The 16,728-nt window shown below is 41.5% G+C and overlaps 1 pseudogene; it reads left to right on the top strand.

Moving 5' to 3' along the window:
- The first annotated feature begins 372 nt into the window (after positions 1 to 372).
- Positions 373 to 1,425, top strand: LOC139180916 (sorbitol dehydrogenase pseudogene; annotated as a pseudogene).
- The last annotated feature ends 15,303 nt before the right edge of the window (positions 1,426 to 16,728 follow it).

Here is a 16,728-nt window from a genome sequence, read left to right as displayed (position 1 = left end):
GCTACATTCCACTCATTGTTGGTGAGCAGATTTAAAAAAGATGACTTTTAAGATTCCTTCTGATCCTTAGAGTTGAAAATTCTCTGAGCAATGTGCTCCAAAGCAGAGAGATTCTCAAGAGCCAACTGCAGAAATTAGCAAAGATCTACTCAACACAACCATGAATTCACCTTGAAAAATTCTGAATTGCTTCCCTATTTTATATACTGTGGGATCCCCAGCTAGAGTTGCCAACAGCTTTCTCTTGGTTTTTAAACTGGATTCAACCACTTTCACAATTTAAAATCTGGGAGAACCCTCCAGGGGCTGCAAACTAAACCATCTCATGAACAGCAGACAGCAGCCCTGACCGGAAAGGAGGGAGGGACAAACATGGCGGCAGCCAAGCCTGACGACCTCTGCTTGGTGGTGCATGGACCCAGAGACCTGCACTTGGAGTACTATCCTATCCCTGAACCAGGCCCAAATGAGGTGCTACTGAAGATACATCCTGTCGGAATTTGTAGTTCAGATGTCCATGGCCGGCAGCATGGTCGAATCAGAAATTTTGTTGTGAAAAAGCCAATGGTGCTAGGGCATAAAGCTTTGAGAACAGTCATAAAAGTGGAATCATCGGTCAAGCACTTATAACCAGGTGATCATGTTGACATTGAGCTTGGAGCTCCTTGAGAAACTTGATGAACTCTGCAAGACTGGCCGATACAATCTGTCACCAACCATCTTCTTCTGTGCCATGCCGCCCGATGATGGGAACCTCTGCCAGTTCTACAAGCACAAGGCTAATTTCTGCTACAAGTTTCCTGACAATGTCACCTTTGAGGAAGGGGCCCTGGTTGAGCCACTGTCTGTGGGGATTCATGCCTGCCGGCAAACTGGAAACAAGGTCCTTGTGTGTGGAGCTGGGCCAGATGGACTGGTCAGTTCCTCACAGCCAAGGCGATGGGTGCAGCTCAAATGGTGGTGACTGATCTGTCAGCCTCTCGGTTGTCTAAAGCCAAGGAAGTTGGGGCTGATTTCATCCTCTGGACTCCAATGAGAGCCCTCAGGAAATAGCCAAGAAAGCAGAAGGTCTTCTGGGCAGCAAGCTGGAAGTCACCATCAAGTGCACAGGAGCAGAGACCTCCATCCAGGCAGATATCTACCAGACTCATCCTGGTGGGCTGGTGCTGGTGGTGCTGGGCTCTGAGATGACCAGTGGGCCCTTCGTGCATGCAGCCACCTGGAAGGTGGATATCAAGGGCATTTCGCTACTGCAAAATGTGGCCAATGGTTATTTCAACACTTGCATCCAAGTTTGTGAATGTAAAGCCCTTGGTCACCCATCGGTTTCCTATGGTGAAAGCTCTGGGGGCTTTTGAAACCTCCAAAAAGGGTTTGGGGTTGAAAGTCATGATCAAGTATGACCCCAATGACCAGAATCCATGATGCGAATTGGGCTCTGTCCTTGTGCCCACTCTCAGCATCTTGGGGCTAAGTGTTTGGCTGGGCAGTGTGAAAGTTTCTTTTGAACAGTAAGAATAATTAATAATTGTGTGTGTGCTCAGTCATATCTGACTCTTGCCAACCCCACGAACTGTAGCCCACCAAGCTCCTCTGTCCATAGGATTTTCCAGGCAAGAATACTGGAGTGGGTTGCCATTTCCTTCTCCAATAATAGTTAAATAATTAATAAAATTATCAAATAATAAAAATAAATAATTGATTCATTGTAAATAGAGAGCTTTACACAGGGGAGCTTGTGTGCCTTAAACATACAAGTAAGGAGAATTTGGGGGAACTTGTAGCCAGAACGACCTGTTTATGCTGATCAGAGTTCAGCAAGTAGAGCAGAGCTTGGCAAGCAGGTGCAGGGAACTCTCCTTCCTCCTACAGTGCCTGGAAGTTGAGTGAGGAAAGAAATCTGCCCCTTGGGTTCCTGCTTCTATTGTGACTGTGGCCAGATGGAGGATGGGAGCTCAGGTATGAAGAGACCTTTTACAACTTTATCAAGACTTAACTGAGCTTCCCTAGTGGCTCAGATGGTAAAGAGCCACCTGATAAAGAATCTGCCTGCAATACAGGAGACCTGGGTTCAATCCCCGGGTTGGGAAGATTCCCTGGAGGAGGATATGACAACCCACTCCAGTATTCTTGCCTGGAGCATTCTATGGACAAAGAAGCCTGGTGGGCTACAGTCCATGGGTTTGCAAAAAGTCGGACACAACTGAGTAACTAAGCACACTCAGCACAACTGGCCCAGAACCTGATTTTCACAAAAGTCTGCAGCTCAGGGTTGGGGGTGAAAGGTTGTGAACAGTTTGCCTTTAAAGCACGGTGCTTCTAGACAAAAGTACTATTTGATTGGATGATAAAATGAGAATACAGGACTTACCCTCCTGGGTCTAGGATAATTTAAAAACCAAACACAACTGAAATCCCATGTGAAATTAAAAAAAAAAAATGTGGGTTAGAATCTTACAAATGGAAAGCCCTCTTTATTTTCAAATGCAAATCTGATTCAAATCAAGGCCAAAAGTTTAAACAGTGATTTAGAAATCAACCCTTGAGTTCAAAGCTGATTTTAAGTGTAGCAAAATGTCTTTGCTCTTGTCCAGCCCTCAGGTTTCTACTGTAGTCCTGCAATCAGCACTGGAAATGGAGACCCAGAGGTGACAACCTTTTCACTCTCTTCCAGAACCTCCCTATCTCTCTACCATGTTAGCAACAGAATTGTCAACAACTAGATAATGATTATCTAATTCTAAGTGTTATCTAACTCCAGTAATAGGATTAAAGATAATTCAGTCTGTCCAGCTTTAGGATTCCAGCCACATGTTAACCCCTAGCAAACTCCATTGGCCAGTGGCCATTTCCATGAGCTGTTCTCTCATTTAAAATAGCACTATCCCCAGAGCAACAGAAGAAAAAACGAGATCCATTGGATCTTGTCAAATTTTAAAATCTTTTGTGCTTCTAAGAATACCATCAAGAAACTGAAAAGACAAACCACAGAATGGGAAAATCTATTTACAAATCATATGTCTAATAAGGGGCTTCCCTGGTGGCTCAGATGGTAAACAATCTGCCTGCAATGAGGGAGATCCAGGTTTGATTCCTGGGTTGGGAAGATCCCCTGGGGAAGGGATCTAGTATACAGATCTGTCTAGTATACAGACCTGTCTAATAAGGATCTAGTATATGGAATGTATAAAGAATTCTTAGAACTTAATAACAAAACAGACAGCCCAATTGAAAATGGGCAAAAAAATCTGATTAGACATTTTTCCAAAGAAGATAAATGGCCATTAAACACATGGAGAAGTCCAACATCATTAGTCATTAGGAAAATATGAATCAAAACCACAATGATATACTATTTCACATATATTGGGAAGATTATCATAAAAAAGACAGATAATTATTTGTATTGGTGAGGATGTGGAAACATAAGAACCATCACATATTTCTGGTGAGATTGTAAAATGGTACTGCCACTTTAAAAAAGTTTGGCAGTGCCTTGAAGAGTTAAACATAGAGTTATCATATAACCCAGCAATTCCACTACTAAATATCTATACAAGAGAAATGGCAACACAGTGTCCACACAAAAACTTGTACATGAATGCTCATGATAACCAAAATTTGGAAAGAACCCAAAGGCTCACCAAGTGATGAACAGACAAAATGTGGTAAATCCATACAATGGAATAGTATTCTGCCCCCCAAAAGAGTGAAGTATTGATACATGCCACCACATAAATGAGCCTTGAGAACATTATGCAAAGCCAAAGAAGTCAGACAGAAAGGCTCTATATTGTATGATTCTGTTTATATTAAATATATAGGATATTTTTTCAGGTAAATCTAAAGAAACAAAGTAGATGAGTGGTCACCTGGGGTGGGAGGCAGGGAAGTGGAGAGTTACTGCTAACGAATGCAGGGTTTATTTCTGGATTAGTGAAAATGTTCTGGAAACAGATTATGCTGAAGGTGGCACAACTTTGTAAGTATACTGAAAACCACTGAATTGCATGCTTTTGATTAATGGGTTTTATGATATGTGAATTATATGTCCATTTTTTAAATGTAGAAAAATAGCAACATACCTAAGAGTCAGAGATCTATAAGGCAAACTAGACCAGGGCTGCCGACAATCTTCGCCACACACCCACCTCTGCCCTCCATGACAGACAGACTCACATTCACACGTGGTCAGCAGGAATGTATCAGGTACTTCCTATCACAGATTGGTACAAATCATAGACAGCAGCAATACAGTTAGTCCCTGATAAGTTCTAATTACCAGGGGCTGAGTTAGGTCCCTCAGTCATCTGGCTGGATCCTTCCAAGCTACCCAGTTCCACATCCCAAGTCCTCTACATATTCCCTGGCCTTCAGACACTCTGCACTGGTTTTCTTCTGGGAAAACTCCATCCATTTCCTCCCCCTTGCCTCTGTTCATACTATGCACTCCTCTCAAACTAATAAGACCCAGCTTATCTTTTAAACATCACCAGCAGCAAATTCTCTCTGTTCTATGAAGTAGCATTTTGGTACCAAAACAGGACTTATTGAGTATTTGTTGACTGACTGAACAGTGAATGAATGGCCTTAGATATGCATCCCTCTTAGTGGATTTGAAGAAATAAAACCATCATAGTTAGTGTAAGCCCTTCCTTAACTTCTCCAGAATAGCTGAAACAGTGTGGTGGATGAGTAAACAGGCCAGTGGAGAGGTTATGTTCCAGAAGAGGACTTCAATTCCTATCTGAATTTCTCACAGAAACAATGGAAAAGCATGGGCAGTCTCAACTTTGTTAATGTATCCACTGGAAAACATGATAGAAGATGCTCACACACAGGGCTGACTACCAGAGGCTTAATCAAGGTAATATAAGTGCCCACCATGGGTTCTTTCCCAATCAGGCAAGCATTTTCGAATGCAAGGGAATGACAGCAACATTTTCATAAGGATAATTTTGAACCGGGTCTAATCTACTCAAAACAGGCAATCACTGACAAACTTCAGACCCTTTCTTATTAGTAGGAACAAATTGCATGCGTGCGTGCTAAGTCACTTCAGTTGTGTCCGACTCTTTGCGACCCTATGAACTGTCAGGCTCCTCTGTCCATGGGATTCTCCAGGCAAGAATACCGGAGGGTTGCCATGCCCTCCTCCAGGGGATCTTCCCAACCCAGGGAAGAAACTGCGTTGTTTACATCTCCTGCATTGGCAGCCAGGTTCTTTACCACTAGCGCCACCTGGGAAGCTCAGTGAGAACAAATTATTTGCAATCCAACTCCCAACCGATGGTGACACACCCAGGTGTAGCCACATTGCAGATGAGGACCTCTGGTGTATCAGGAAGTCACATTTCTGGAGAAAAGCCAGAACAGCATACTTGTTCTGGAAACAACCACAGACCACAAATGAGATCTTGGCACAAGGAAATGCTTTCTAAAGTGCATATATAACCAAAGTTTAACAGATCACACAGAAGCCAACCCCATAAAACTGTGTCTAATCTGGTGTCAAATATGTATGTCACAGAGCTTTCTCTCGGCCTGCCTTACCACATCTCCTCATGTTTGCTGCAACAAACCTGGAGGTCCAAAAGGGCTTCTTTGGGGAAATGTGTCCAGAATACTTGGGATGATTTTGTAGAAAGACAATGAATTGATATTTTTAAAAATCTGATCCAAGGCTAATTGTTTTGCTGGTTTTTTCCCTCTAAATGTTATCTTTCCTGCTGGCAGAAACAAGCATTAACCACACATGCTATTTGTCTTTTTTGCTGCCTTCACAACCAAGGTTCTGCTTTCTTGAGCTGTCATCTCACCAGCATTAGCAGCTTCAGTCTGCGCAACAGTGTTCTACAAGTCAGCCTCCCACCCTTAAAAATGCATGAACCGACCCCTGTCTGCACAGAACTTGTTATCCTTTGATTCTGTGACACTTGTCATTTCACAAGATCTAAAAGCCTCAAAACTCTGGCTTGCTGATAGCAGAAGTTAAAGGTACACCAGCCCATGTCTGAGCTCAGAACCACAACATGAAAACTGTCTACATTGGCCTTGTAATGGGAGATTGCAACCAGCATTAAAGCCCTGCTTTTTTTTTCCCTTTTATCATCAGTTAAAAATTGAATATTCAATGGTAATGAAATAGTAGGACTAATGCTGATAAAAACAAACATAGCAGACCTCACTCCTCCAAACACTGATACCATTATATCTGAAATCCAACTGAAGTACTACTAGCCCTATCTCTGATGATCTATCTGACTAATACCACATGCAAAACACTAAAGTATGAGTTTAAAAACCTATGTATCCTAGTTGACTTATATTTATGGAATGCAAAATAATGTTTTCTATATACTTATGGAATGCAAAATAAAGTTTGCTGTACATCTTATATTACATAATGTGTGTGTGTTAGTTGCTCAGTCATGTCTGGCTCTTTGTGACGCCATAGACTGTGGCCCACCAGGCTCCTCTGTCCATGGGATTTCCCAGGCAAGAATACTGGAGTGGGTTGTCATTTTCTTCTCCAGGGGATCTTCCCAAACTAGGGATCAAACCCAGGTCTCCCACATTGCAGGCAGATTCTTTACCGACTGAGCCACCAGGGAAGCCCTGTGTTATGTAATATATAAGGTTAAATACATAAGACTTAAAATGCTTTCATATTACTCCAAATCAAATTTCTCCCTTGAGAGTACTGTGGCATCTGATTACACTGTCTTCTTTCTATCTTACTATGCTTGCTGGTTAGCTACTGAAGCGTGTCCACATAACCATGCTCTCTTATAAGTCAGAGGGAAGGTAGCTCTGAATTTCTTACATTTTCCTGCTCTTCTCTATGTTGCTTCCTTTCCCTTGAATTTGGCCGAACACACTTTCAAAGCCTTTTTCAATTATTTCCCCTCAAGTATTGCCCTTTACAAAGGGTAACATTGCTGTGAATCTAAACAAAAGTTCCTAATGTTAGTTTCCTCAGTTGGTTTTAGAGAACAGATGCTAGTGAGTATTCATCTCTCGTTTTTTACTATAAGCAGGCCTTAGTACCGAGTCTAAAGGTTTTTAAATTGTTTGCATATTTTGAGGTATTAACTGTGCAGAAGACAATGTTTCTGCCTCTTTTTCCTTCAAATGATGGAAAAAGGGCCAAAGAAGGATTAGAACAGCTATATTTGCTTAAGAAATCAGGCAAGCACATCGTGCCAGGATGACATAAATCAACTAGGTCTGGATTTGTGAAGTATCTCAAATTACTATCTAAAGAGGTCAACTTTGAAAAACCAAAGAATATATTTTGTTAGGAATCTTTCCCTTGGTTTCCTAGACCTTAACATGATTCTGATTTATCTCTGGCCCTTTATTTAACAATCCAGTATGTAGTAAGTGAGGGCTTCCTACATGTGAATCACTGTGGGAGACACAGATAACAAAAATGTGAGTCCTGCCCCTAGAAAGCTTGGTGTAAACAACAGGTACAGACAGGGTTAAATAAGTTTATATTGCACTGGTTCCTTGCACTTACTAGGGGTTGGATACATGTTGCTATGTGTTGTTTTTTTTTTTTTAAAGAATAAATAAAGATAAAAACAACTCTAATACAAAGCAAACTTTGCTAAGCAGAGACACACGTTGTCCACAGAGAATTGGAAAAGAACTCATTCTGGCTAGCTCTTTCTGGCAAGGCACTGTGAAGGTTTTAGCATTTAAGTGGAGCTTTAGGGTGTATGTAGGACTTCCTTTGAAACCCATGTTGGAAGCAGGACTCAATGGTGATGACACAACATGACTGAGAGGGTGAAGCTGAGCCTGAAATGCTGGAACTTTGCTCTCCCACACCTCTGACCCAACCATGGCAACTCCAGGAGCCCTACTTCAGCTATTGTAGTTACTGAGATTCCATCCAAGTTCTCCTTTGCATCAAAGGTTCTGCTGTTAGACTCACAAACATAAGAGATCAGACTTATGGTTGCCAAGGGGGAGAGCGGGAGGGAGAGGGATAGACTAGGAGTTTAGGGTTGGTGGACACAAACTATTATATGTAAAATGGATGACCAACAAGGTCTGTATAGCACAAGAAACTGTATCTAATCTCCAGGGATAAACCATAAGGGAAAAGAAAGTTTTAAAAAAGAATATATATGTGTATAACTGAGTCACTTTGCTGTATAGCAGAGATTTGCACAACATTGTAAATCAACTATACTTCAATTTTAAAAAAGATTAAAAAACAATGTTCTGCATTAAAATGAAAAAAAAATGAAGTTTGAAACCCACTGGATAAGATTATCTTAAAGGGCCCTTCCAGCACTAAACTTCAATAGCTCACAGAAGAGATGAGACTTGCCTATAAAAAGAAAGATTTTGCTTGACCAAATTTATCAGCAGAATGGGAGAGCATAGGAAACTAACATGTACTGAGCATTTACTACGTACTCATGGTATGGCACATATTACTATTGAATGCAAAAAGCAAATCTGTATTATTGTCATTTTATAAGCAAGAAAACTAAGATTAGAGCAGTCAAATAACTTTCCCAAAGGTATGCAACTAATAAAGTGGCACAGAAAAGATTCAAACCCAGTGAGTATAATGCCAAAGGGCAAATTCCTATTAACCATTCTATGCCCCACCAAGGCACATCAGAGTTCACACGTTCAGAGAAAGGCTGAAAACAAACACATCTGTGCCAAATCAGGTTGTGAACAGCAATTTTGGGAACACTTATTTTAGAACCTGGCTTCCCAGGTGGCACTAGTGATTAAGAACTCACCTGCCAATGCGGGAGACATAGGAGATGTGGGTTTGATCCCTGGGTTGGGAAGATCCCTTGGAGGAGGGCATGGCAACCCACTCCAGTATTCTTGCCTGGATCTTCCCAACCCAGGGATTGAACTCGAGTCTCCTGTGGCTCCTGCATTGCAGACAGATTCTTTACCATTGTGCCCCCTTAGCTGTCAGAGGTTGGTGATTTTTGAAAACAGATAAAAGTTGACCAGGAGTCAGGTCTTGTGAAAAAGTACATGATCAAACTTGGCAATGCCAAGCTGATCAATGGTATGGTGTGAATAAGGAAGGAGGCACTATATGAGTCAGCTTCGAAGTAGGGTCCCAAAGACAACAAAAGCCACACTGTTGGAAAGCACATCTGGGCACCAAAGGTGATTATTTTGAAAGATGAAACTCTTGCTGTGTAAATTCTACTGTGTGCTTCTATTTTGTTTTGTTTTGTTTTTAAGTTTTCAATAGCATTCCATGAAGGAACAAACATACCAAGAGACGTGTTTTCACTTCTCCGCTCAGCTCCTCAGCCACTGAATAGCCATGGTCAAGTCCCTTTAGATTACCAAACATCAATTTTCTATAAAACAGAAACAGTAAAACCCAATGTAAAAGGCTGTTTTCGGGACAAGAAAAAAAAAAGTATAAAGCAGTTAGTACTATTCCTGAACCCAAATGGGCACCCCACAAAGGGCAGCTATTATTGTTTTTAATCATGGCTTAAATATTCTCTGCAGATTGGGGAGTTTGAACGGCTTAGTTCAAAACAGATGTATTTTCGAGTTTTTTCCAAAATGCCTGAGCTGAGTAGTATATTCGAACATGGTGTCACACGTTGAGGCACGGAGAGTTTAAGAAATGAGGACATTTCGAAAACTACTCAGGCTCCTCAAAAACATTTCTTGCAAATACAATCCACCACCACTGTATTTAACTCATTTGAACTGCTAATAACCACTTTTCTAGTAGCTTGGAAAGCATGGTTTAGAGAGAAATTTTCTGACCACAATAACTGCATGTTTTTCCTTGCAATTGTCTCTTAAAAAAATACTACAAAGTTTCTATGTTGCTGAGAAAGCAGGTGAACAGGGAAAGAAATGTAAAGCTTTGTGCCCACAGCTTGTTTTCCATGACATGGGAGGTCTGCTTTTGAAAGCAAGCAAAGTGTTCATTTATTAAGAAAAACCAGCTCTTTGGGCTCCTGCTAAGTGTTTGGGGGCTCAGCAATTATCCAAAAAACTCCGATTACAAATTCAAAGCTCCCTCCCACCCACTCCCCCACCTCTCTGAAAAACAGGAAATCTGCCTGTGCTCGCATGATGCCTTCATCGCCGCAACCTTGCTGCGAGTAGGGCTGAATATTATGGGAAACAAGTCACAAAAGAGAAAAGCTGAAGGCAGGTGCAGGAACAAGACGCCGCGCTCCTTGGAGAGGGCCTTAGGTAAGTAGCTACAAGAGTTGTACGTGCCAATCAAAGACGGGCAAGGGTCAAGCTCCCTTTTGTGCATGAACAAAGACTAATTGCATGTTCATAGCTGTAGAGTCTGCAGGCACTAATTCGAGAGAGGAACTATAAAAACCTTGGACTCCCGCCTCCCAACAGCAGCCAAGGGGAAGCAGAGGGCTCGAGGAGCCCAGTGGCTGTCAACCAGCTGGGCCTCTCCCTGCCTTCTCCACAGCAACCAGGGGCTCCCACGTGGCTGCCATTTCAGAAATGAAAATAAGCCATTTTGTGGAAACTGAAAGGATAGCTGTGTGTACATAACGCCAAGCCAATGAGCAGCAATGGAAAAGGCTCCGAGCCACTTAGCTTCCTTTGAAGCACAATGCCCAATACTGTTGGCCTTGCTTTTTCATTGAATCGACCAAATTAGCGGGCTCTTTTGACATCTCGTAGACACGACTGGTCAGTGCAAGTTGTCCTTTTCTTACGTTCGAAAACAAAGTTCTCTTAAGGTAGTTTGGTCCTGTGAGGAACCATTTTGAATCAGGTTACTACTAAGGCCAAGTGTCTGGAGCAGCTGGTTTTTGAATTTATTATTAAGAGTAGCTTACATTCATAGAACACAGCCACATCTCCCAAATACTTTCATTCATTCAGTCACTGAACATTGATGGGTACTCCTGCTGCAGGCAAGACGCTGTGTTTGGCTTTCCAGAGAACAGAAATGCATGAGCCAAACGGGAGCCCTGCTCATTAAGCAGAGCAGACCTGATTGAACCCATTCCACAACCCAAGAGACTCAGAACTGAAGACTTTCAGTGACAAAGCCAGGAGAGAATAGAGGCCCTTGGGCCCCTGCACAGTGTGAAGCCCACTGCACCCCCCAGCTTTTCCATCGGCAGGTATAAGGAGCAGAGGAGGGCAGTCAGTGTATAGAGTCCAGGGGTCTCCAAGCCTGTACTCAATCTCAATTAAAAACAAAACAAGGGACTTCCCTGGTGGTCCAGTGGCTTAGACTCCACAGTCCCACTGCAGGGGGCACAGGTTCCATCCCAGGAAAGGGAACTAGACTCCAAATGTTACAACTAAGTGTTCACACGCCACTACTAAGAACTGGTGCAGACAAATAAATAAATAGATATTAAAACAAACAAACCCCTCTTTGGCTAAACTCCCATACATAAATCACATGGACGTGGAATGCTCTAGAGGAAGTGGGGACAGGGACACTGGTGTAGTGGAGCCCAGCTCTTCCACGGACAAGCTGTGTGACCTTGACCATCACTTAATCTCTAAGCCTTAGTTTCCCCATTGACACAAGTGGGGAGTTGGGCTCACTAAAATCGGTGAGTCCTAAACCTGGCTAACCATCACAGACCCAGGGGAACTTGTTAGAGATTCGAAGTACTCCCTCATACTTTATGAATGATCATTCCCAGGTGAGAAGGCCTAAGAGTCTGCATTGTAACAAGCTCCCCAGAATATCCTGCTAGACAGCCAAGATCAGAAACCCTGCCTGAGATAATTTCCAGTGTCTGGGCTGGCCTATGAGAGCCCACACACAAGAAAACGCCATGTAAGCTCTGAGACAGAATTAACATGAGAAGGAGCCTGAAGAAGCTGCTTCTTTGTTTAGTCATTCATGTGTTCCACAAACATTCTGAACCATGCTGTCTTTGCTGATTTCTGCATGGAGTACGAGAAACACAAATGCAACTAGTATAGAGCACTTGTCGTTTGAGAATCTCAGTTCATTTGTAGAAACAGGTGTGTCAAGAGATCAACACAGAGTCTCCCTTGGCAATCTGGTGGTTGGGACTTCCCCTTCCAAAGCAAGGGGAATGGGTTTGATCCCTGGTCCGGGAGCTAAGATCCCACATACCTTATGGCCAAAAAATAAAAATAAAACATAAACAATATTGTTGTCCAATCACTAAGTCATGTCCAACTCTTTGAGACCCCATGGACTGCAGCACACCAGCCTTCCCTGTCTTTAACCATCTCCAGAGTTTGCTCAAACTCATGTCCATTGATTTGATGATGCCATCCAACCATCTCATCCTCTGTCATCCTCCTTTGCTCCTGCCCTCAATCCTTCCCAGCATCAGGTCTTTCCCAATGAGTCAGCTGTTCGCATCAGCTGGCCAAAGTATTGGAGCTTCAGCTTCAGCATCAGTCCTTCCAATGAATATTCAGGATTGATTTCCCTTAGGATTGATTGGTTTTATCTCCTTGCCATCCAAAGGACTCTCAGGAGTCTTTTCTAGCACCAAGATTTGAAAGCATCAATTCTTCAGTGCTCCACCTTCTTTATGGTCCAACTCTCACATCCATACATGACTAATGGAAAAACCATAGTTTTGACTATTCATTATTTCTAGCCTTTTTGATAATTGACATTCTAGCAGGTGTGAGGTGGCATCTCATTGTGGTTTTGGTTTGCATTTCCCTGATGATTAGTGATGTTGAGCACTTTCTCATGCACCTGTTAGCTATCTCTATGTCTTCTTTGGAAAAACATCTCTTCAGCTCCTCTGCCCATTTTTAATTGAGTTACTTTTGTTGTTGTTGCTGAGTTGTGTGAGTTCTTTGTGGGGTTTCCCAGGTGGCTTAGTGGTAAAGAATCCACCTGCCAATGCAGGAGACACAGGAGATGTGGGTTTGATCCCTGGGTCGGGAAGATCCCCTGGAGGAGGAAATAGCAACCCACTCCAGTATTCTTAGTGGCTGCTTCAGTCACCATCTGCAGTGATTTTGGAGCCCAAGGAAATAAAATCTTGAGAGTCTTGGATAGTGACAGAACAACCAGTGTTCTTGCTTGGAGAGTACCATGGACAGAGGAGCCTGGTGAGCTACAGCCTATGGGGCTGGACATGATTGAGCACACATACACCATGAGTTCTTTGTACATTTTGGATATTAATCACTTATTGGATGTGATTTGCAAATATTTTCTCCCATTCTGTACATTGTCTTTTCTTTATTTATTGTTTTTGTTTCTGCACAGAAGCTTTTTAGTTTGATGTCTTCCCACTTGATTTTTCCTTTTGTTGCTTACACTTTTAGGTGTCACATCCAAAAGATCATTGCCAAGACCAATGTCAAGGACCTTTTCCTCTAAGAGTTTTTCTTAGAGTTTTTCTTCTAAGAGTTTTATAGTTTCAGGTCATACATTTAAGTCACTAATCCATTTTGAGTTAATTTTACTGAGTGGTATAAGACAGAAGTCCAATTTCATTCTTTTGCACATTATCATCTAGTTTTTCCAGCATTATGTATTGAAGAGACTATCCTTTCCCCATTGAGTATTCTTGGCTCTGTTGAAAATATTAGTTCACTGTTTATGTGGGTTTATTTCTGGCTCTCTATTCTGTTCCGTTGGTCTATGTATCTGGGTATATGCCAGTACCATACTGTTTTAATTACTACAGTTCTGTAATATAGTTTGAAATAGAAACTGTGATGCCCCCAGCTTTGTTTCTTTTTCTCAGGAATGTCTTGGGTATTCAGGGTCTTTCGTGGTGCACATAAATTTTAGGATTTTTTTCTAATTTCTGTGAAAAATGCCATTAGAATTGTCATAGTGATTATATTGAATTTATAGATGTCTTTGGGTAGTATGGAATTTTAACAATATTAATTCTTCCTATCCATGAACACAGGATATCTTTTCACTTATTTGTGTCTTCTTCAACTTCTTTCATTAATGTGTTATAATGTTTAGTGTACAGATCTTTCACTTACTTGGTTAAATTTATTCTTATGTATTTTACTATCATTGATGCTATTGCCTATGGGATTATTTTCTTTATTTCTTTTTCAGATTAGTTTGTTGGTATATTTGCTTCTGGTTCCAATCTACTGCAAAATGTTGTTGTCATTGATAAATATGAAGAAAATTCTGTCTCACACAAATATATGTTTGGAAAAAGGGAGTAGCATTTTACTTGCCTTTTGAGATAATTGTGGATAGACACAATTACCTTCTTTGATATTAAGCCAAAACTCAGAAAGTGGTAGTTTCTTTTTTATTTAAAGTTATATTAATTTCTACTATATGGCAAGCAAGTAATAGTTTCTTAAGGGTTATCTGCAATGTGGAGCTTGAAACAGTATCAGTGAACTTTACATATTCTGTCACACCAAAGTCCATTGGTCTATCTAGTATTTTGCATTGATCTTTAACTCATACATGATGTCAAAATATTGTCAGTTCAGTCAGTAGCTCAGACGTGTCCAACTCTCTGTGACCCCATGGACTGCAGCAAGCCAGGACTCCCTGTCCATCACCAACTCCTAGGGTTTACTCAAATTCACGTCCATTGAGTCAGTGATACCATCCAACCATCTCATCCTCTGTCATCCCCTTCTCCTCCTGCCTTCAATCTTTCCCAGCATTGTGGTCTTTTCAAATGAGTCAGTTCTTCACATCAGGTGGCCAAAGTATTGGAGTTTCAGCTTCAGCATCAGTCCTTCCAATGAATATCCAGGACTGGTTTCCTTTAGGATGGACTGGTTGGATTTCTTTGCAGTCCAAGGGACTCTCAAGAGTCTTCTCCAACACCACAGTTCAAAAGCATCAATTCTTCAGCGCTCAGCTTTCTTTATAGTCCAACTCTCACATCCATACATGCTGCTGCTGCTAAGTCACTTCAGTCGTGTCCGACTCTGTGCGACCCCATGGACGGCAGCCCACCAGGCTCCTCCGTCCATGGGATTTTCCAGGCAAGAGTACTGGAGTGGGGTGCCATTGCCTTCTCCATCCATACATGACTACTGGAAAAACCATAGCTTTGACTAGCTGGACCTTGGTTGGTAAAGTAATGTCTCTGCTAATATGTTGTCTAGGTTGGTCATAACTTTTCTTCCAAGGAGCAAGCATCTTTTAATTTCATGGTTGCAGTCACCACCTGCAGTGATTTTGGAGCCCTCCCAAAAAATAAAGTCTGTCACTATTTCCCCATCTATTTGCCATGAAGTGATGGGACCAGATGCCATGATCTTAGTTTTCTGAATGTTGAGTTTTAAGCCAACTTTTTCACTCTCCTCTTTGACTTTCATCAAGAGGCTCTTTAGTTCTTCTTCACTTTCTGCCATAAGGGTGGTGTCATCTGCCTATCTGAGGTTATTGATATTTCTCCCGGCCATCTTGATTCCAGCTTGTGCTTCATCCAGTTCAGCATTTCTCATGATGTACTCTGCATATAATTAAATAAGCAGGGTGATAATATATAGCCTTGATGTACTCCTTTCCTGATTTGGAATCAGTCTGTTGTTCCATGTCCAGTTCTAATGGTTGCTTCCTGACCTGCATACAGATTTATCAGGAGGCAGGTCAGGTTGTCTGTTACTCCCATCTCTTTAAGAATTTTCCCTAGTTTGTTGTGATCCACACAGTCAAAGGCTTTGGTGTAGTCAATAGAGCAGATGTTTTTCTGGAACTTTCTCACTTTTTCGATGATCCAACAGATATTGGCAATTTAATGTCTGGTTCCTCTGCCTTTTCTAAATCCAGCTTGAACATCTGGTAGTTCATGGTTCATGTACTATTGAAGCCTGGGTTGAAGAATTTTGAGCATCACTTTGCTAGGGTGTGAGATGAATGCAATTGTGCAGTAGTTTGAGCATTCTTTGGGATTGCCTTTCTTTGATTGATCATTAAAAAAATACTGGTTTCTGACTTGTGAAGATCTTCCACCTATTTATACTTTCACTCATGTGTCTGTTAGTTGCTCAGTCATGTCCAACTCTCTTCGATCCCATGGGGTGTTGCCCACCAGGCTCCTCCATCCATGTGATTTTCCCGGCGAGAATACTGGAGTGGGTTGCCATTTCCTTCTCCAACTTTTAATCATACAATATTGAAAAAATCACATTTGCTAATATGATCACTGGTAGCATCAGAAAACTCTAACTACTGGAAAATGTCAAGTTCACAGCAGTGGACACAAGTTTTCCAAAATTCTAATTTTGCTTGAAAGTTCAAATTCCACTATCAGTGACAAATAGTGTCAGCTCTTTTCCTTGTAGTGACAGGCTTACTTGTTTATTTTTGAGAAAATATCTGTCAAATACCCAAGTCCGAATAACCATAATTTTTCCATCAGTTGTCTTTTTAAGTAAAAAAGGTCTTCTATTTTTAAAAGTATGGCTAGTGTAGCATGCAATTTAGATAATCACACAACTGCTTTTCCTCAAGGCAACCACTGGACTTAAAGTGTGCAAGAGAAGTGATTTATGTATACAAGTACTTAAGAGTCAAGATATAATAAGATTAATATTTTTTAACTGCTTCTTCAAGGACACTGTTAAGTAAAACTTTTTTTTTTTTTGAGTGCCTGGTAGTGAAGAGTATAGGGACTGCTAGTACAGCTTGGTGCTATGATTTGTGCTAACATGCCAGAAATTTTATTCACTACTGCTTTTGCACCTTCAGTGCAAATGCCAACACAGTGAAAAAGGCATGTAATTCAGGGGCTAAACCTAAAACACAACCCCTCC

The sequence above is a fragment of the Bos indicus genome, chromosome X (assembly GCF_029378745.1).
Source record: "Bos indicus isolate NIAB-ARS_2022 breed Sahiwal x Tharparkar chromosome X, NIAB-ARS_B.indTharparkar_mat_pri_1.0, whole genome shotgun sequence".
NCBI lineage: Eukaryota > Metazoa > Chordata > Mammalia > Artiodactyla > Bovidae > Bos > Bos indicus.
This window is presented reverse-complemented; position numbering and strand designations above follow the sequence as displayed.